The sequence below is a fragment of the Chiloscyllium punctatum genome, chromosome 21, assembly GCF_047496795.1.
Source record: "Chiloscyllium punctatum isolate Juve2018m chromosome 21, sChiPun1.3, whole genome shotgun sequence".
Classification (NCBI taxonomy): Eukaryota; Metazoa; Chordata; class Chondrichthyes; order Orectolobiformes; family Hemiscylliidae; genus Chiloscyllium; species Chiloscyllium punctatum.
In genome coordinates this window covers 82564882-82587120 of record NC_092759.1, presented here as the reverse complement: position 1 = coordinate 82587120, position 22239 = coordinate 82564882, and positions in this window count along the sequence as shown.

Below are 22239 nucleotides of genomic sequence, written 5' to 3'. Positions count from 1 at the left end.
CGACATCCCGCACCTCCGCCCTCAGACCCCACCCATCCAACCGTAACAAGGACAGAACGCCCCTGGTGCTCACCTTCCACCCTACAAACCTTTGCATCAACCAAATCATCCACCGACATTTCCGCCACCTCCAAAAAGACCCCACCACCAGGGATATATTTCCCTCCGCACCCCTTTCCGCCTTCCGCAAAGACCGTTCCCTCCGTGACTACCTGGTCAGGTGCACACCCCCCTACGACCCACCCTCCCATTCTGGCACTTTCCCCTGCCACCGCAGGAACTGTAAAACCTGTGCCCACACCTCCTCCCTCACCTGTATCCAAGGCCCGAAAGGAGCCTTCCACATCCATCAAAGTTTCACCTGCACATCCACCAATATCATTCATTGTATCCGTTGCTCCCGATGTGGTCTCCTCTGCATTGGTGAGACTGGGCGCCTCCTAGCAGAGCGCTTTAGGGAACATCTCCGAGACACCCGCACCAATCAACCAAACCGCCCTGTGGCCCAACATTTCAACTCCCCCTCCCACTCTGCCGAGGACATGGAGGTCCTGGGCCTCCTTCACCGCCGCTCCCTCACCACCAGACGCCTGGAGGAAGAACGCCTCATCTTCCGCCTCGGAACACTTCAACCCCGGGGCATCAATGTGGACTTCAACAGCTTCCTCATTTCCCCTTCCCCCACCTCATTCTAGTTTCAAACTACCAGCTCAGTTTTGTCTCCTTGACTTGTCCGACCTGCCTATCTTCTTTTCCACCTATCCACTCCACCCTCTCCTCCTTGACCTATCACCTTCATCTCCTCCCCCACTCACCCATTGTACTCTATACTACTCTCTCCCCACACCCACCCTCCTCTAGCTTATCTCTCCATGCTTCAGGCTCACTGCCTTTATTCCTGATGAAGGGCTTTTGCCCGAAACGTTGATTTCGTTGCTCGTTGGATGCTGTGCTCTTCCAGCACCACTAATCCAGTATATTGACATGATAGTCAATGCAGTTTGTTTTTCTGTTCGATATCTTTACGAGATTGATTACCGAGCACAACTAATTGCTAAATTGAAAGAGGTCACTAAAAATTGTTTTGAAGGGATCTCTTACACTTGCTGCCAGTACAAATAAGTTATTACGATAGGAAAACGTCCGAATTTTCGAGTCTTATATCTCCAACCTGCTTTATTCTATGCTTTGCTGTCTTAAGTTGATTGTTAGTCTGCTCACCTACTCGATTTAATCTCTCCCTCACCTCCCACACATAATCAAAGTGCAAGGTCTCTATTTCGACTTGTCATTTTTTCTTTAATTAATTTCAAAAGCCCACTGACTTCTTGTCCCAAATGAAAAGATATGGAGAAACCGAGAACTCCCATTTGAAGCTGTTCTAATGGTGAACAAAGCGAATGGGATAACTTTACCCAATCATTCGAGTAATCCTGAGAGTAGGCTCTTACCATTTTCTTCAGGGTCTGAAGCCATCTTTCTCATGCTCTCTGGGATTCAGGATGATATGGACTTGATTTAAGGTGCGGCATGCCTAAGCTATCCGTGACTTCCTTAAAGAACCAAGACAGTATGATCAAATATCTCTGAGAACCCATTTCACATGAAGAAGGGTACTCACTCCACGAAAAACATTTTTGGCTTAATACATCATCATGGAATTGCCTCTGGAAATCTGTTAGACACATCGGTTGTTGTTAGCAAGTACTGGTTCACGTTTCGTTTCTTTGGAGAGGACATACACAATCAATTATTACCCACGTATAAGGCATTTCGAATGCTGAATTGGAACACAAAAGTGTTGGTTTTATTACCTTTATGTCCCTAACCTAATATTTGGAATGTATGAAGTGCAAAGCAAATTTTAGTCCCATCCTTGTGTCTTCCATTCCAATACAAATACTTTTGTAAAATTACCTGAGGCTCCGTTCACCTTGGTGGTAGTCTGCTGGTAGTTCATGTGGTAGCCAAAACAATTCCTGTCCTTATGCGACTGGTAATATAATCTAGTGCACTTCTGTCCATTTCTTATTGCACTGACCTCTCCATTTCCGTCTTAGGATTGTATTTTTTGAGACAATAATCCTCAGGAATATTCTCTGTCTTCTTTTCTGAGTATGCATCCACATATATAATAATTTATTTTTTCGTCCTTCTGTTGACAATCCATTAGCCCTCCAGGCCAAAACGTTTCTGTATGATCCTCTATCTGTTCAGGTTTTCCTTCACCATTAGGTCAAACAGGATGCACGCTAACTGAACCTCAACACTTTCATCTTTCTCTTTAGTTTTTGCTTTGCGTTGTGATTTGTGATCGCACGATGTTATTACTACACAACTTGAAAAATGTTCGGCTATTTTCCTGTAAACTCAGTTCCCTGGTCTTTCTTTGACCTCTCCACAACAAGGAATATCACTCCAAACTTGGATCCTGCTCAGTCCTTCCAAAGAACAAACTGTATTCTACGAACTGACGCACTGCCAATCATTCACACTGTTTACTTCCTACTCTGGAATTGCCAATCCAACCTTACTTTACACAGCGGATCGCGAAATCTCTGTCCACCGCTCATGGAAATTACCACTTCCTCCAGTAACAGTTCAGAATGAGTTCAGGTACGTTCATCTCTTAATAATAGAAACTGGTTAGATCATGCATTTCACAATTTTATGACTTCATTTCATTCTCACTGGTGTTCATTCAGAGTAAACGTTCTGCAGAGGGGGGATTCCCTTCCAGGGCCAAAGTACTAACTACATACGCGGGCCCTTCCTAGACTGTGCACTCGCTTGCAGCTCGGCGACTTTTCTTGGGGTTTTCATTGCTACTTTCAGTCATGCCACTGATTTCGCTGGTTTTACCACATCTTTCCCCACAGTGTCTTTCTTTAATGAGCAGCACGGTGTCTTTAATCATCCCCATTTACAATAGTGCAAAAACCTGAAGACTTGCAAATCATTTCCACTTTCTAGGGATTTTTTAACCTGTGGTAAACAATTACCTGTGTTCTCTATTCGTTGTTTTGTAGTGTCGGGTCGCCATTCTCCCAATTTCTACTTCTGAGAGGATGAAATTATTGCTGAATGCCTAACTTTCCATTGTGCATCTTCGTATATTCTTCCGCCATCTCTGCTTCCCTTTTCACTTCTTCAACTTTGTGTTCATCCACATGAATTCTTATCATCCCTGCAAGTGAGTTTTTAAACTACTCCGTGAGACTACTCTGTCTTACAGCGTCATAGGTCTTATCTATTTTAAAGACCTAAACCATCCACGATGCTTAATTCTTTCTAATTCAACAAAATTATGACATGGTTCCTTCTTTATATTTCTGAACAGCTGTCTTTCCACTTATCGGGCCATTCATAAGCACCTAAAAATTCCAATCGGCGCTGCAAATGCTGCACTAGCTCTGCATTACAGCTTAGCCTAAAATAACATTACCCACAAGTCCTGTTACCACGCCAACTGCCTCGCTAGTCTTTCAAACGATCGAAGATATATTCACCATTTCTTAACAAAATGTTGCAGTGATGTAATACATTTACTTTTACTTTCATCTCCACCCTGTTAAACTGACAATCGTAACAAAGTCGCAACTTCTGAAGTTCAAATTCTCCCTCCTTTTCACTTTTTCCCTCTGCCATTCCTCTCTCTCGTTCTCGCTGTCATTCTTCTCTCCCTCTGTGCTCAGCTCGGCGTCTTCTGACTCTTTCTTTTTCTTGTCATCCTTCCTTATTTCCTCTTTCTTTCCACTCTATTTGTTTCTCTGTTCCTCTTTCTTCTCCCCTCGTTTGCTCAAATAAGAACATTCCCTCTCTTTCTTTCCTGCTTTCTCTCTGTCGCTTTCTTTTTCCTGTCTCTTTCTTAATTCCTCTTTCTTCATTCTCTCTTGCTTTAGCTTTCTCCCTCCCTTTGTTTTTCTTCGAATTACTTCAATTTTACTTTCAGATTCTTTCTCATTGTATTGCATTTGCCAGTTTTTCTCACATTCGTACGTGCTTGAGTCACTCGCCTAAAATTTTAGGTTTATTTTAACCGTTAGTTAAACGGAAATCTAACACCTTTTCTCACTACAAATAAAAGGCATCGTTTCTCTCCTTCTAAACTTTCTTGGCAAATTTGGGAACCATCTTCAATACCCCAAATTCTTCAGTAATTTTCAGAGCCATTTCACTCACTTTTAATTTAATCGACCACAAATAATCTGAAATTATACAAATGGCATCACTTTCATTTCAGTTAAATATATGGGGCACGAATCGATATTTTTTAAACTTTGCTGCGATTTTTCGTACCCAATATCTGTTCAAGTCTGTCCGAGTGTTAGACTGGATCCGTCAAAACCTGCTCAAGTCCAGACGAGACTCCAAACTGCTCCGATATGGCGTTAAACCCTTCTCCTATTTCAACAAAACACACAAGAACCTTTGGTAACGTGGACATCTGTTCAAGTTTAAGTGACATATAACGCTCCCAAATACAATTTTCAAAGTAAAATATCCAAATTACTCTTTAATTCGAAAAGAGAAAATAAATAAGTAACGTTTGGAAAATCTAAGCTTCTTTTCACTTGGTGTTCTGTTCTCCACATCCAAGCCTTTAACGATGTATCGATTCAACACAATCCCCTATTAAAATATAATTTCAAAACAAGACAGCAGCTGCCATCATCGGCGTCTTTCTTCTTTGAGCAGAAAATTAAAACAACTTCATATTTTATCATCAGTCGTTGGCTGCAAAGATGTTTCATAAGAAAATTGCACGATTGTAGAGAATGTTTTCAATGGCAACCACCCTCTGAATGGAAAGTCGCTCTCACTCTCTCCCTGGCTATGTCTCAAACTCCAACGTAATTATATCACAAATATCGTATCGTGTAAGTGGATCGATGGTGTCAAAACAGAAAAATACAAATTCGATTCGGTTTTCATATACCGGGGCACAATTTCAAATGATTGATTGAATTCGAACTTCTCTGAACATAGCAGCCAAATGTTACATATTTTCAATTTCACAACACACCCTGAATCTGCTAGTCAATCACATGACAGATGCCGACCAACGTTGATTGCCAAAACAAATTTCACACTCTCTTACTTGTGCAGTACATGCCTTGGACGTCAGAACACGTGACAGAGTTTAACAGGCCGTTGCAATGAGAACAGCGTTGGCAAAGTTTCACAGTATATTGGCAGGAGAAAAGGATGAGAATAGATGCAAAGTTTCTTGCTTGTAGAACAGAGAGGAGATGTTTGCGAAGAAAATAGAGTGGGGCTGAGGCACGGGCTGTTGCGAGGAGAACAGCGAGAGAATGTGTTCAGAAACCAGTACTTCGGTTATTGCCACGGTAACAAAGGTGAAATAGATCAATAGGCCTTGCTGTGGAAACAGTGTGGAGCTTGTTTCACAACCAACAGAGTCCAGATGTGTTCACTGTCTGTTGACAGAGGAACAGAGTTCGAATTTACTCAGAGGACTTTGCTGGGTGAACAGACTTGACTTCGATTTACAGCCTGTTACAAACAGAAAAGCGTTGGGATGCGTTCACTCTATGTTGTAAGGAGAAAGGCGTGAGAATGGTTTAAAAGTTGGTTGCTAGGAGAATAGAGACAGGAAGGTTTCACTCGCCGAAGCAAAGTGAACAGACTGGGTATGGGGTCACAGGCCGTTGCGAGAACAGAGTGGAAATGTTTTCAGAGACTGCTGCTGAGAAAACAGTATGGGAATGGGTTCATAGGCGGCTTAGAGGAGAAAAGAGTGAAGATGAGTTCACAGGCCATTGCTGGGAGACGGAAGTCTGGATGGTTCAATAACCATTACCAGAAGAAAAGACTGGTGTTTAGTGCGCAGCAGCTTGCATGGACATTAGAGTTGCGATTGTTTCTTGGTCGTTGGTAGGAGAACAGGATTGTGGGTAGGTTCACAGTACTTTTCTGGGAAAACGAAATGGCGATGGGTTCACTAGCAGTTACAAGGAAAACAGAGTGAATTTGGGTTCGCAGTCTGTTACAATGGAGACAGAGTGGAGTTGGGTTCACCGGCCATGGTCAAGTGGGAAGTGCCAGGGTGGGGTCAAAACCAGTTGCTCGGAGTACAGTGTGGTGATTGCTTCACAGGCTTATGCCATGGTAACAGAGTTGAGAATGATAAATCGGTCTTGATGGGAGAAAAATGTATGGATGTGCTTACAGGCCGCTGCTCAGAGAATAAAAAATAGTTCATTCACAGGCCATTGGTCGGAGAAATATTGGGGATGGGTTCACAATCTGGTGGAAGAAGAACGGCGTGCGGATGGTTTCACAACCTTTTGTAGTATAACAGAGCGGGCATGGATTCACTGGCCGTTGTTACATAAACAGAGTGCAGATGGGCTCATATGTTGTTCCTAGCGAAATTAACTGGCGCTGGAGTCAGTGGCACTTCCAATGGGAGCAAAGGTGGAATGCATTGAAAACATCTTGATAGGATAACATTGGATCTTGCGGAGAACACACACACATCGGACTTGACAGACTATTGATCGGAGAACACAGTGGGGATGGCTTCACAGGCCAATAGAAGGGAAACAGAGTTGTGGTAGGTCAATAGGCGTTTTCTGTGAGAATAGGTTTGGAATAGATTCTCAGGTAGTTCCGAGAGCAACATATTGCGAATGAGATCACGGGGCAGTTGCTGGGAGAACAGAATGGGATGGTTCACAGGCAGTTCCGACAGAACAGAATAGGATGGGTTCTCAGGCCGATGTTCGGGGCACAGAACGGAGATGTGGTTGATAGGCAGTTGCCAGGAGTACTCAGTATGGATTCGATTGCGAACGGAGTGCGGATGATTTCACAGGCCTTTGCTTGGTGAACAGATTTGTGGTTAGTGTACAGTTTTCTGAAAGAAGAGAAGAGAGGATTGTTTCACAGTATGTTCATATGATAGTGGAGTAAGCATGCGTTCATGGGCCGTTTGGAGGGGAAGAGAATAGGAATGGATCGACAGGCCATTGCTCGGGGAACAGAGTGGTGATGGGTTCACAGGCCTTTGCTATGTGATAAGAGTGGGAAGTTTTCAACGGTCCTTTCTCGGCTATCAGATTTAATTTGTTCTGCCAGGGTCAGTGCAACAGTGAGACTTCTTTCAATCTGCTCTCCAATGGGAGAGTGACGCAAACACAGCGGTGAGAGTCTGTTTTCCCCTGAGTTATTGATACAGTGATAGTCATGTTAGTCAGCTCCCGCTGCTGTCAATGGTGCACAAACGGTCGGATCAGTTAGTTCTCCCTGGTGTCAGTGGCATAGTCACAGTGGTGTGAGTCTTTTCTCCACGGTATAAGTGATACAGACACAGTGGAGTTCGGCTGCTCTCCCTGGTGTCAATGATACAGAAACATTGTGTTCAGACTAGTGGCCTGAGGCTCAGGAATGCACGCACAGTTAGATCTGTCTGTTCACCCTGGTGTCAGTCATTAACAAACAGTGGGGTCCGTCTGCTCTCCTCGGGATCCATGGTACACGCACAGTGGGTCAGTTGCCTGTCCTCGGTGTCAGTGACTCAATCACAATGTGGTTAGATTACTCTCTCTGTGTTGAGTTATTAGCACACAGTGGGGTGAGTCTGCTCTCCCCGAGGCAGTGCTACACACACAGTGAGTTTTGTGTGTTAACCACGGTGCCAATGATACTGAGGCACTGTTGTCAGACTGCTTTGCTTGGGTTAGTGATACAAAATAGTGGTGTCAAACTGCTCTCACCTGGTCAGTGAATAGTCATATAGGTTACATCTGTTCTTGCCACCGTTAGCCATATACACACCGTGGAGTCAGAGTGCGCTCCCCAGAGTCAGTGATGTTCAAAAAGTCAAGTTAGCCTGCTCCCCCCAGATTCAGTGAAACAGACACAGTATGATCGCCTGTTTTCGTGGTGTCAGTGATGCACGAACAGAAACGTTTCTCTATTTTCCCTCGGGTCATTGATACCAATATTGTGGGGCCACTGTGCTCTCGCAATGAATAGTGATGCATACTCAGTGGGGTCATTCTGCTCTCCCCGGGTCTGTGTACAGTCACACAGTTCAGTCCACTCTCTCCGTGGTCAGTGATTCAGATACAGCGGTGTCAATTTGCTCTCCCTATTGTCAGGGATACTCAGATAGTGGCATTGGTCTCCTCTCCCCGGGTTCATCAAAAAAAAAGAGACAGCAATGTCGTGCTACATCCCGTGATCAGTGACACAGCCATGGGAGGGTCAGTCTGTTCTCCCCACGATATTTCTAACACGACAGTGGGGTCAGTCTGCTCTCTTCAGGAAGCTGATACATGGACAGTGGAGCCAGCGTGCTCTTTCTGTGGTCAGTGATATGCACACAGTGGGGTCAGTCTTCCCTCCCAGTTTTCAGATAAAAACAAGTGGGGTTTTCATGCTCTCCCCGAGGTCAGAGATACAGACACTGATGGGTGAGTCTACTCTTCCAGGTTGGGAGATACCCCTCCGGGGTCAGTAATACAGAAATCGGAGTTTCAGTCTGTACTCCCAATGATAAAGACACATTGGTGTCAGTGTGCTCTCTCTAGGATCAGTAATGCAGGAATAGTAGGTTCATTCTGCTCTCCCCGGACTCAGTGATACATACTCAGTTGGGTGAGCCTGCTTTACACGGGTCAGTGACAGAAACATTTGGGTCGGTCTGCACAACCTGGGTCAGTAATACAAACACAGTGGGGCCAGTCAGCTCTCTCTATTGTCAATATTGTAGACAAAGTGAAGTCAATTTGCTCTCCCCAGGTCCATTAATAAACACGCATTGGTCTTGGTCGCCTCTCCTTATTGTCAGCGATACACACACCTTGGGGTCAGGCTCCTCCCCGGCCATCCGTATTACAGACAGAAGTGGGGTTATCTCATATCTTGAGATTAATGACACAGACATAGTCGGGTCAGTGTGGTCTGCAGCGTGACATAGAATTATAGTTTAATCGCAAAGTACAGCACAGAAACAAACCCTTCGGTCCAAGTCGTCCATGCTGACCAGATATCCAAATCTTATCTAGTCCCATTTGTCATCAATTGGGCCATATCACTCCATACCCTTCCTATTCGTAGCCGACTCCAGATGCCTTTTGAATGCTCAAATTGTATTAGAGACCACTACTGTCTCCGACAGCTCATTCCACAGCTGTATCACGCTCCTCGTGAAAAAGTTGCGTTATAGGTTTCTTTTATATCTTTCCTGTCACAAAACCTTTGCCCTCGAATTCTGGTCTTCCCATACAGCAGGGAAAATACCTTGTCTCTTCATCTTCTCCATGCCCCTCCTAAATTTGGAAACATTCATACGGTCGCCACTAAGGTCAGACCAGTGAGCCTTACCCTGTTGGACGAAATGAGTTGAAAGCATTGTAAGAGATAGGATTTATAATCATCTAGCAAGCAACAATTTGATTGGCAATAGTCAACATGGTTCCGTCAAGGGCTGGTCGTGTCTCACAACAGTCGTTGAGTTTTTGCAGATGTTGACCACGCATGTGAGTAAGGTCAGGACAGTTGGAATGGTGTATGTGGACTTCAATAAAGCCTTTGATAAGGTTCCACGTTGTAGGGTCTTGGAGAAAATGCGGAACCATGGTATTTAGGAAGATTTAACAGTTTGAAATAGAAACTAGGTTTCAGTAAGGATGAGTTTTGGGACCACTGCGTTTCGTCACTTTTATGCATAACGTGGACAGAGGCATACATGGTTGGGTTAGTAAGTATGGAGATGACACCAAAGTCGGTGGACAGTGTGAAAGCATGTTGCAGTTTGCAGGGAGACTTAGATAAACTGCAGAATTGCGCTGAAAGCTGGAAACTGGAGGTCATTGCAGATAGATGTGAGGTCAGTAACGTTGGAAAGAAAAACAAGAAGGGAGAATACTGGGTCAGTGGAAAGAATCTTGTGTAGTGTGGATGTGCAGAGTGATCTTGTATCCAATAACATATGTCATTGAAAGTTGTCACTTAGGTTCATCGTGCTGTCAAGAAAGCACGCGGTATGTTAGGTATTATTGGTAGACGGAATGAGCTCCGGAGCCGTGATGTTATGCTGCAACTGTGCAAAACGCTAGTGCACCTTTGCTAGGATTATTGTGTACAGTTTTGGACGCTCCATTAGAAGAATGACGTGGAAGCTTCGAAAACGGTGCGGAGAAGATTTACCAGGATGTTGACTCTTCTGCAACGAACTCTTTAAAAGCAAAGGCCAAGAGACTTGTGTATGTGCCAATTAGAGAGAAGAAGAATAAGAGGGGATTTAACAGAGACAAAAAAGATGATCAGAGGATGGGATAGGGTGGACAGTGAGAGTCTTTTTCCGTGGATGATGACATCGATTTGTCCGAGGGCGCATAGCAGCAAATCGAGGAGTGATAGATTTAAGACAAATGTGAGCGGCAGGATCTTTACTCAGAATGTGATATGGACGTGGAATGCCTGCCAGCCAGTGTAGTTTATGCAGCCACATTAGGGACATAGAAACAATCCTTGGATAAGAATATGGATGATGATTAGATAGTGGAGGGGGTGGGCTTAGATTAGTCCAGAGATCTGTGCAACAGCGAGGGATGAAGACCCTGTTCTGCGGTGGATTGTTCGATGTTCTGCCTCGAATGCTTCAGGGAAAACAGCCCGGCCTATTCGCCCTGAACCTATAGGTCACACCCACTAACAATGGCAACTTTTTTGCAAATCTTTCTGAATCCTTTGAAGTTTACAACATCCTTCCGAGAGGAAGGAAACCGGAATTACACGCAATATTAGAAAAGCGACCTAATCAATATCTATTACAGGCATAACAAGACTTCCCAACTCCTACACTCAAAACCATGACGAAAAAGGGAAAGCACACAAGCAATATTGTCAGTCTGCTCTTCACAGGGTCAGTCATATGAGATAGTGAGTTCAGTGCTCTAAACACAGTGTTCGTGATGCACACACAGTGGTTTCAGTCTCCTTTCCCCAAGGTCAGTGATAAAAGCACTGTGGTGTCATTATACTATCGGCAGAGACAGTGATATTGACACAGTGGGAACGGTCTCACCTAATTGTTGTCAATGGCAAAGAATCAGTCGGTTCAGTGTGCTAACATAGGGCCAGTAAAACGGAGATAGTGCAGTCAGTCTGGACTCGGTGGGGTCAGTGATACAGACACAGCTTAGTCAGTCACTGTTCCCCAGGTTCGGTGATATTCACACAGTGAAGACAGCCTGATCTCTCCTGGTTCAGTAATACACAAAGGGTAGTGTCTGTCTGTCTTTTCACCCTGGGTCTCTGATCAATCATATGGATGGTCAGACTGCTCTCTCCGGATTTTTGTTTGGAGATAGACAGAGTGGAGTTAGGCTGTTCTCTTCAAAGCCGCTGGTGCACCTACAATGTTTTCAGTCTGCTCTTCATGGTGTTAATGTTGCAAAAAACAGTGGGGTCAGTCTAATTTCTCAGTTGCAAGGCTTTCAGTGGGGTCAGTCTGTTCTCCCCGGTGTCAGTGATACAGACACACCGGGGTCAGTCATCTACCACGGCTTCAGTGATACATAAACAGTAGGGTCATGCTTTACCCCAAGGATCAGGGAGGCAGACAAATTGCGGTGAGTCTGCTGTACATGGGGTCGGGGATACGCACACACAGTGTGGTCAGTTTTCTCACCGCTGTGTCTGTGATACACAAACAGTAAGATCAGCCGACGTTGTCTCCAGTAAGTGAGACACAAAGAGTGAGAAAGTGACGACTGCAGATGATGGAGATCAGAGCTTAAAAATGTGTTGCTGGAAAAGCGCAGCAGATCAGGCAGCATCAAATGAGAAGGAGAATCGACGTTTTGGGCATAAGCATTCTTCAGAAATGAGGAGGGTGTGCCAAACAGGCTAAGATAAAAGGTAGGGAGGAGTGACTTTGACGGGGTGTTGGGAATGCGATAGGTGGAAGGAGGTTAAGGTGAGGATGATAGGCCGGAGAGGGGGTGGGGACGGAGAGGTCGGGAAGAAGTTTGCAGGTCAAGAAGGCGTCGTGTTACCATGGTCTGGCGATGGAAGAGGCCAAGGACCTGCATGTCCTTGGCGGAGTGGGAGGGGGAGTTAATTACCAAAAAACGGAGTCCTTTCTGGTACACAGTCCAAATCCACACAGTCTTCAAAATATAGAATCCATTTCAGGAAGAGTCCACTCCAGTATACAACGTGCATTGTCAGAAATAGAGTCCGCTCACAACTGCAGAGTCTGTTGCTAAAAACAGAGCCCACAAGCATGGGCAGAGTCCACTCCTGAAGGCAGAAAATGCACACCCCACAGCACACAGGTGTTCAGTCTCCATGGAGTCCTGGCCCAGCCTTGGAAAATTAGGCCCACTCACAGGAACATCGTACATTGTACAGATGCAGTTAACTCACAGGGGATTGGTCCTCTCCTGAAGGAAATATCTTTGCCCAGATTCCAGGATACAGCAAGTGCTCACATCCAGCACACACACACAAGTGTTCAATCTTCAGAGGTCCAGTCCCAGGGCTAGGCCTCCCCACAGGAACAGCTCCTCTGGTAAAATGTATGTCTTCCACAAGGGCTCAGTCCAAACACCAACAAAAAAGTGAAAACAGTACCCAAAAAAACAAAGAAAGCTAGAGTCCAAGGGCTAAGCCCGACCACAAATTTCTCAAAAAGAGTAAAAAGAGAAAAGAGCAATAACAGGCTGTAACCAGCCAGTGAAAGAACAATCCCTTTAATGAGAACTGAGTTACACCTGAAACACATGATGTGCATGAGGAGTTTAACAATCAGTCCTCACTTAAAGGAATGCAAGTTAACAGAGGTGGCTAAATAATCAGGAATCACGTTCCCCGTCCAAAAATAAAGAGGGGCAGAAACCAATAAGAACACACTGACTGGTCTAGCCAGACAGAATCAGTCCCCTAAACTGAGAAGACTCTGAATCTCCTGTTTACATCAGTTCGCCCGGGCGCCCTGATTTGTCCAAGTAAACAGCCCGAATCAGGGAACTCAAATTGAATGAGATCCATCTAGCTGACTTCATTACAATTCCTAAGCATCCCCTGTATTAACTCTTTCCCTGTACCCCTTATTCAACATTCTTCCTCTTATTCTCCAAACAATTTTGGCTTTATTAATTTCTATGAAATCTTCCCCTTTCTCTCTTTCTCTCTTCCCCCGTTCCCCTGCATTCAGTTGTATGCCTGTTTCTCTCTATTTAACCATCTCTTTTTGTATGTTTAATGTTCTGCCCATTATTCTTTCTTCAATTATCTTCTTATTACCACCGTTAACCCTCTGCTTGTCTTTATTTAACTATATCTCTTCCTCATTGCTTTTCATTTATTTTCGTCCCCGCTTCCAGAACATGTGTTCTGTCCCACAGTAACCAGAGACCAGGTGTTCCAGCAGAATAATTCCCCGCAACAGCTCATACGTGACTCCTGCTGCACTGCACTGCTGCCCCTCTGCCGGCACTGGGAGTGTATCATCATCCGAAAATGTGGGAGGAGCTCAGCAGCAACCTCACGCCGTCAGAGACAGCATGACTGATTGTAAGGAGACAGACACAACTTCAACATGCACTAATACAGTATTGATACATCCAGTAAACGGGAACAGCTATAACACACAACAGCCCGGCTGTTTCACAGGGCCAACAAAGAACATAGAACAATACAGAGCCGAACAGGTCCTTCAGCTTTTGATGTTTCCCCAACCAGTGAACTATTCTCAGCTCGTCCCCCTACACTATGCCAAAATCATCCATGTGCTTATCTAAGGATTGTTTAAATCTCCCTAATGTGGCTGAGTTGTCTACATTAGCAGGCACAGCATTCCATGTCCTTACCACTCTCTCCAGAAAGAAGCTGCCTCTACCATCTGTCTTACATCGATAACCCCTCAATTTGGAGTTATGCCTTCTCATACAGGCTGACGTCATCATCCGAGGAAAGGGTATCTCACTGTCTACCCTATCTAATCCTGTGATCATCTTGTGTGTCTCTAGCAAATCCCCATTTACCTTCTTCTTTACAATGAGAACAGACACAAATCTGTCAGCCTTTCCTCATAAGACCTTGCCTCCAGACCAGGCAATAGCCCGGTAAATATCTTCTGCTTCCAATGCTTCCACATCCTTCTTGTAATAGGGTGACCATAACTGTACGCAAGGAGTGGGTTTGGTTGGAATATTATCTGCAAGGTCAGTCTGAGCTCGTTGGGCCGATTGGCCATTTTTCCAATATCCAGATTGTGTGGTTTTACTCAATATGCATTTTTAAATATTTGGTATTGGCCGATTGCGATTTGTATCATTCAAAACATCTCAGTTCTAAAAATACCCTGTCACAGCTGGGAGTTAACTCACCATTGTCACCTTTTCGTTCCGATTCTTAAATACATTAAGTGAACCATGTGACAGTCACTCAAGCGATGCCAATCAGTATGAATGAAACGTTTTGAATTATGTCAACTCGGCATTAACTACAAAGAGATTGCCTGCACAAAGACATTCTCGCAGAAAATGCTGCATTCATTTAATCATGTACGGAAAATATTTTACATTGCATTTTCTATTGTAACAATTCCTGGTAAGTGCTTTGCAACATTGAATTTGTGTCAATCTGTCTGAGGGTTATCTGTGGTTTCACTGCCACTCACGATAATACATGGGCATGTTGTGTCCACCATCACACAGGGCCGGAAGTCCAGTGATTTTGTCTCAGATGACATAGGGACTGCGGAAAACCTGTCATTGCAGATTCTGAAGGAAATTCCTGGGAAGTTCAACGTCCCATGGCATCATTATTCACCTCTTCTGGGAAACTGCCAGAAATCAGCGTTTCAATCGGAGATGGCAGAGGGTTTCGATGGAACTAATGAAAGTAGTCACTTTGGAAAAAATATAAGCGATCGTATTTTCATGCAGAGAGTGTAATAAAATGTAGGGAAAGTCTAGTTTTCGTTTTTGATTGAATTAGTGGCGGACTTTTCTCTGCTTCTGAAATTAATCCGTATCTTTTAGACACTTCTGTTAAAGCATCAATGCGTTTTATGAAGTGGGTTGAATTCTTTCTATAGCTGAATATCTTTGTGCACGAACGAGCTTTCTTTGTTTTTTTAATTATTTGCTACCCAGCGTGGTATTCACAGAGCCTCAAAGTTTTGTTGGAGAGCAATAGAATCTGAGAATGAGGAAAAAAACCTTTAATTAAGAAATTTCTACAGGTTTTATCATTTCTGTTATTTCGTTTCGTCCTTGCGAAGTCTGGAACTGGGGAGATCTGTACTGATGAGAAGGAAATGAGATGGTTAGTCAATTACATGACCATGAAGTGAAAATTTCGGCTTGATGCAAGACATATGTCTTTGGATTTAGAAAAAGCTCTCAAGAGATTACTTAAATCTGAGTACATTGACACTCAGTTGTATGGTTGGTACAGGAAGAAGTTTATTGCAGTCCTGGGTGAAAAAAAGTCAGTCACCAGTCATTTTACCAAATGTTAGATACAGGGATTCTGGTGTGAATATTACTCAAGAGATGTTTACTTTGGAATGACACCGCGATTGGTGTAAATTCGAAAAGTTGCTTTCTCTCGTTTTATTTGTATGTTCTTTTGAGACCGATTAGATTACACGTTTACGATGAGTTCATTTCTTTTGAATCCGCTTTATAAGTGCAAAATTTAATTTACTCAATTTTATCATCATTTCTATTGTTACAAACTCCTGTTTGGTCATGCGAGTGATGTTTGTAGTCTTGTGTGTTTACGATTCAGCAAGTGATCACTTTCTTCAGTCTATGATCTGGCTTGTTCTGTTGATAATAACCTGTTATCACACAGCACCAGTTTATCGCCCAACAGCTCACTGCGGAAGGCACGGCGCTCTGAAAACTCGTGCTTACAAGTAAAGCTTTTGTTACACAACCTTGGGTTGTATGATTTTTAACTTTGTCCACTGCCATCCAACTGCCGAACTTCCACATCAAGTGGTATCAGACCAATAGTGAGGTTATTAAATCTATATTCTAATTCCCGACGAACTGAGTAAATAACACAACATTTAAATCAGACTACGCCCAACCGTACCATTCCAGAACCTCATCAGACATACACACTGAGAACTATTTCTATATTATTACTCAGAACGTTACTGCAATCTTACTGTGCACTAGACCAAATTAAAAATAAATCCTCTCACCCTCTGAGACCTAGAAGAGTGGAACCTCATGAGACAATGGATGGCTCACAGCTGCGGTGTTGTGCACAGTACTGGACATCACCGAGCACTAAGGACAGAATTGCACCGAGATTTCAAACAAGGGAGTACAAGAATATTGCCAGAATGTGAAAATTATGGCAGCATTGAGGAATGTTAGATGGGGTCATTTTCTTTTGAACAGAAGCGTTGTGATTGACGTGCCCACAGTAATCATGGTCTTGGACCTGTCAACCCGAACGCAGGATGCATCTACCAGGAGACACAGAGTGAGAACAATTGATGGAAGGATGACAAGGAAAACGAGGGATAATCCTTTCATTGGGAAGGTGATGGTGCATCTGGAATTCACTAGTCATTTTGGGTGGGGGCTTGGATGTTTGCAATGCACAACACATTTAATGGCAAACTGGGTCTGCATCTGAAGTGAATTAACCTTCAAAGCTATGGACCAGTTGTAGGGAAGTGTGATCAGAACAGATAAATAGTTTATTCAATTGATGCTGACATGAATAACCTCTTTCAGATATTTAACTTCCCTAAAGTTCTATGGGATTGCAGAAAGTCCGAGAAGTGTTGAAATCAATTCACTTTTTGGTGCTGTACGTTTCCAAAAATTGTAAAGTTCATTGGAACAGCAGGGATTGTTAAGGTGAATGGCAGAGGGCTGTGGCTACCTCACAGTTGATCATTGACGAAATGTTTGCAGATTCATAATTCGCACAATATTGGAAGTAATGTTTCATGGGGAGGAGTAGCTTTAACGAAGGTTAAAGCAAAATAATTTATCAACTGAATCATTAGATTAATAGTGCTCACTTGTTTCGTCACTCTCAACGTAAAATGAATATTTTTAATGAAGGGTTGTGAAGTCGTGTACAGTCTGTGAACTGCTTTGCAGTCAAATTATCAGCAGAGATGCCCATTGCCTCTGACATGCTGACAACATAATACAGCGTCAGGCAGACTAGATTTTTATCAGATTATATTTTCGAACACGGTTGACAGCAGCCCTGTTAAATAATTGCAGCAGTGAACTGTCCGTATTTTGTTGCATTACGTAGTTTATTCATAAGTTTTCAACAAGCACATTCCAAAACTACTTTCCTCAGACAATTTGGACAATGCAGTGAAAACGTCACGTTTACCTATTTGAATTTCGCATGTTTTGCTGACTCAATGTCCAAACAAAATGTGAAAATTTCACAAATTTGTGACTTTCCAAACCAAGGTATGAGGCGCTCATTGAGTTTACAGTTTCTCAGTTTATCATCACAGACAGAGCTTAGATAGTGACTTGTGACTTTAATGAAGAAACAAAATTTCCTATGCTCTCCATCCAGTACTTAGAACTTCTGAAGTGCAACAACTCATGTTGTTGTAAGAAACTGACCAGACGACTATGGAAAATCCTATCTGGAGGTCAGGAAAAAAAAGAGTGTAATAGCTGCTCCGTTTTTGTGGCATTTGAAGTGTTGAAGCTGAGTTACTCGATTTCTGGGAAAAGTAACTGTTGATTTATAAGTTGTTGCCTTGTTTTGATATTTGATAGATAGAATTCAGAACAATAGCACTTTATATAGGACGAAGAGACACAATGGTAAAGATCACATGGTCAGAACGAGAGAGAGAGATGAAGAAACATACACTTCTGTCTGGTTTTGCAGTGAATCTGCATATCTCAGCCTTTGCCAGTTGATTTCAAGTAGTTATGAGCATCCGAGTGCACCGAAGAAAAATTAACGACAATAATCACAGCTGACCTTGAAGGAATCTGTCTGGAAGAGCTCACATCACTGGAGCAAATAAGTTGGTAAACCGAACCTTGCTGCCTTTTCTGAGTAAATCAAGAGTCGTGAGTAGGGTGGCTACTCATTGGTTGTCTGTTTATTGAGATACATCTCTTGATTTTTTTAATAAAAGTAACATTAATCAGAGGCACTGAGTTGGCCTGGAGCAATCTTTTTTTCAGGACAGTATCACTCTGCTGTTTTCTGGCTCTCGAGATTGTAAAGGTGCAGAGAAACACCAAAACAGTCAGTGGGAAATTCAGAAGAAAGTTTGGAAGGGGTTTTCATTAGTTGTGAGAATAACAAGGTTGTCATGGTAACGGCTTTTAACTTTCCAAACATAGACTGGGTACTGCAACAGTTTAATGGGTTTAGATGGAGAGGAATGTGCTATTAGAGAAGGTGTAAAATCTCAGCTCCTCTTGCGAAATTAAGCAGGACAAGTAACTGAGGTTCTGGTGAGGGATCGCTTTGGCGCAAGAGTTGAGAAACATTGGTGGAAAATGATAGGCCGGATCTAAAAGTTAAATCTCTAAATTGGAGAAAGGGCAATTTTGACAGGATTAGCCAGGAACATTCAAACATTGATTCGGGATGAATTTTCTCAGGGAAATTAACAGTTGATGGTGGGAAGCCTTCAAAAATGAGGTAACGAGAGTCCAGAACGAGTTTGTTCCTGTTCTAGTGAACTCCGAGGATAGTAGGTAGCCGTGTTGGTTAAAATAAGGAAGCACATATCAGGTACAAACAGCAGAGATCTAGTGAATCCTCAGAAGAGTACAAAGTCATACTTAAGGGCGTATTTCACATAGAAATTGGAAGGGCAAAAGTGGACACGAGATAACTTTGTCAAATAGGTTTAGGGAGAATGCAAAGGGATTTAAGACACATTCAGGAGAATGGGTACCGAGGGAGAGAATAGGGCCCCTCATATATGAGCAAAACAGCCTATGAATTGAACCATGGGCGATGGGGAGACATTCAACAGGTATTTTGCATCAGTGTTTACTATCGAGAAACGCATGATTAATACAGAATGTGGGGAAATTAATGGTGCAATCTTGACAATTGACCACATTGCAGAGGAAAAGGTTCTCGATGATATGAAACACATAAATTAGGATAAATTCTTTGGAGCTGTTTGGGTGTACGCTGGAACTCTGAGAATCTAGGAAAGTGATTGCTGGGCTTTTTGTTGAGATACTTGGGTCACAGAACACAGAAAATACAACAATACAGCGCAGAACAGACCCTTCGGCCCGCGATGTTGTGCTGGCCTGTGAATTAAACTAAGCCCATAACACGACAATATCCAATTTTCTTCCATGTGCTTATTTAAAGAGTGTTTCAATCTGAGTTATGTGGCTGAGTTAACTGCATTGGCAGTCTGGGCATTCCACGCTCTTATCACTCTCTGAGTAAAGAACCTGGTGCTTACATCTGTGTTAAATCTATCACCCCTCTGTTTGTAGTTATGCCCCCTCGTACAAGCTGACGACATCATCCTGGGAAAAAAGAATTTCACTGTGCCCCCTATTTAATCCTCTGATCATCTTGTATGTCTCCACTAAATCCCCTCTTAGCCTTCTTCTGTCCAATGAGAACAGACCCAAGTGTCTCAGCTTTTCCTTATAAGACCAGGCAATATCCTGAAAAAACTCCTCTGCACCTTTTCCATCGCTTCCACGTCTTTTCTGAAATGGGGTGCCCGGGACCTTTCACAGTATTGCAAGTGTGGCCGCACGAGTGTTTTGTGTAGGTCAGTGTGACGTTTCGGCTCCAAAACACAATCCCTCTCACAATAACGTCTAACACACCGTATGCCTTCTTTACAGTGCTATCAACCTATGTGGCAACTTTCAGGAATCTGTGGACATAGGCTCCAAGTTCCCTCCACAAGTCCGCACGACCGAGAATCTTTCCACTAACCCAGTATTCTGCCTCTATGTTTTTCTTTCCAAAATGAATCCGCTCACTTTTATCTGCAATGAACTCCATATGATTCGTCACAGGTGAGGTACTCGAAGCCGACGGTTGGCTGAAGTGGTGCCCCTATTTTGAAAAGGTGGTGAGGAGAATCAGGGAACTAGAGACTGGCAAGCGTAAAAACGGTGGTCCGAAAGTTGTTGGAGGGAATCCTGAGCGACAGTATTTAGATGTATTTGGATGGGCAAGTACCGAGTACGGATAGTCAACGTGACGTTCTGTGTGAGAAATCATGACTCATTGATTGAGTTTTGTGAAGAATTCACGAAGAGGATTTATGAGTGCAGAGAGATGGACGTGATCTATATGGATGTTAGCATGGAGTTCGACATGATTCCTCATGGGATACTTCCCAACAAGCTTCGACCACATGGAACAGAGGGAGAACTAGTCATTTGGATACAGAACTGGCTCGAAGGGAGTAGACAGAGTGTGGTGCTGGAGGACTGCATTTCAGACTGCAGGCCACAGACCGGTGGTGTCCACAAGAGTCGGTGCTGGGTTCATCACTTGTCGTCATTTATATAAATCATTTGAATGTGAACATGGCAAGTATAGTTAGTATGTTTGCAGATGACACCAAAATCGGAGGTTTAGTGGACAGCGAAGAAAGTTTCCACAGAGTACAACTGGACTTGATCAGGTGAGCCATTAGGACAAGGAAAAGAAGATGGATTTTAATTTAGATAAGTGGATGATGCTGCATTTTGGAAACCCAAGTCAGGACATGACTTATGCACTTCATGGGAAGTTCCCGAGAGGAGTTACTAAACAAAGAGTCCTTGGAGTTAGGTTACAAAGTCCCGTTAAGTATAGTCTCAGATAGATTGTATAGTGAAGAAGACGTTTGGTATGCCTTCCATTATTGGTCAAAATATTGCATGTAGGAATTAGGAGGACATGTTGTGGATGTATAGAACGTTGTTTGTGGCACTTTTGAAACGTTGTGTGCAATTGTGATTTCCGAACTATCGGAAGGATGTTGTAAAACTTGATAGGTTTCAGAGACGTTTTACAAGGATGTTGTCAGGATTCATGCATTTGATGTATAGGGAGAGGATAAATAGGCATGGACTGTTTTCCCATGGAACATTGGTGGTTGAAGGGTAAGCTTAGCGAGGTTTATGAAATCATGAATAGCCTTGGTAGGTTAAAAGGACAAAACGTGTTTCACTGGCATGTGGATCAATGAGGAAGGGAGAAAAGGTTTAGCATGAGAGGAGATAGGCCTTGAAACAGTTTTCCTCCTCTCTCTACAAGAATCTCAGGGAGTCTTTCTCCCACTGCAACACCCAGGTCATTTCCTCTGCTCTGAAGCTCTTCAACCATGTCGTGAAACAAGCTCGGTACCACAGCCACATTTGCTTCCTCAGTGCTTGCCTCCGTAACCAACTCATCCCACACGGACTCCGGACCACCTTTAAACCAGCAGAGGTCGGACCCAAACAGGACAAACAGTGCAGACTACAGATTCAAAAACACCAGCAACAGTTCTCCTTCAAGATCCTCCGCTCCACCCTTGCAGCAATGCGCCGGCATCTAAGTCTCTCCAGTCAGCCCTGCCTCAGCTGAGGGCCACAGTCTCTCAGAATTGCAAAGGACCCACTCTGTACTACCTCCGCAGGAGAATTCATACTCTGAACAAACAGTATTTCAACTCGATCTCAAACATCAAAAACTGTAAGTACAACAAACTTTTATCCACCCACCTCCATAACCAGCGCTCCTCAAACATTCCAGAAGATTCCCCTGGGCTCGGAAACGCCATTAGCCATGCGGCTGACGCAGCTACCAAACCCACGCTGAGTGAAGATGTCACTTCCGCCCCCATCATGGCCACTCCCACAGCCACTTTCGGCCCTCACATCATCGCTGATGCCACACGCTCAGTGACTTCCGCCACCCCTACTGCCATGATCACCACCACTTCCGCCCCAACCAGTGCCACTCAACTGCAATCTACTGACACCCCCCAACAGACCCCACTGTCACTATCCCCACCCCCCCAGAACCCTGAGTGGAACATTAGCCCTGCTCATGCCTCCACCCCCATTCCCCCCACCATCACACCAACTCCAGGTACTGGCTCCGACCCCACTCCCAGCTCCACACCCACACCAGATCCCAGCTCCCGGCCCTGCCGAGTTTTCACCATCCCTCCAGACCTCCCACTCACTGAGGACGAACGATCAGTCCTCATCAAAGGACTCACCTTCATCCCCCTCCGTCCACGCATCC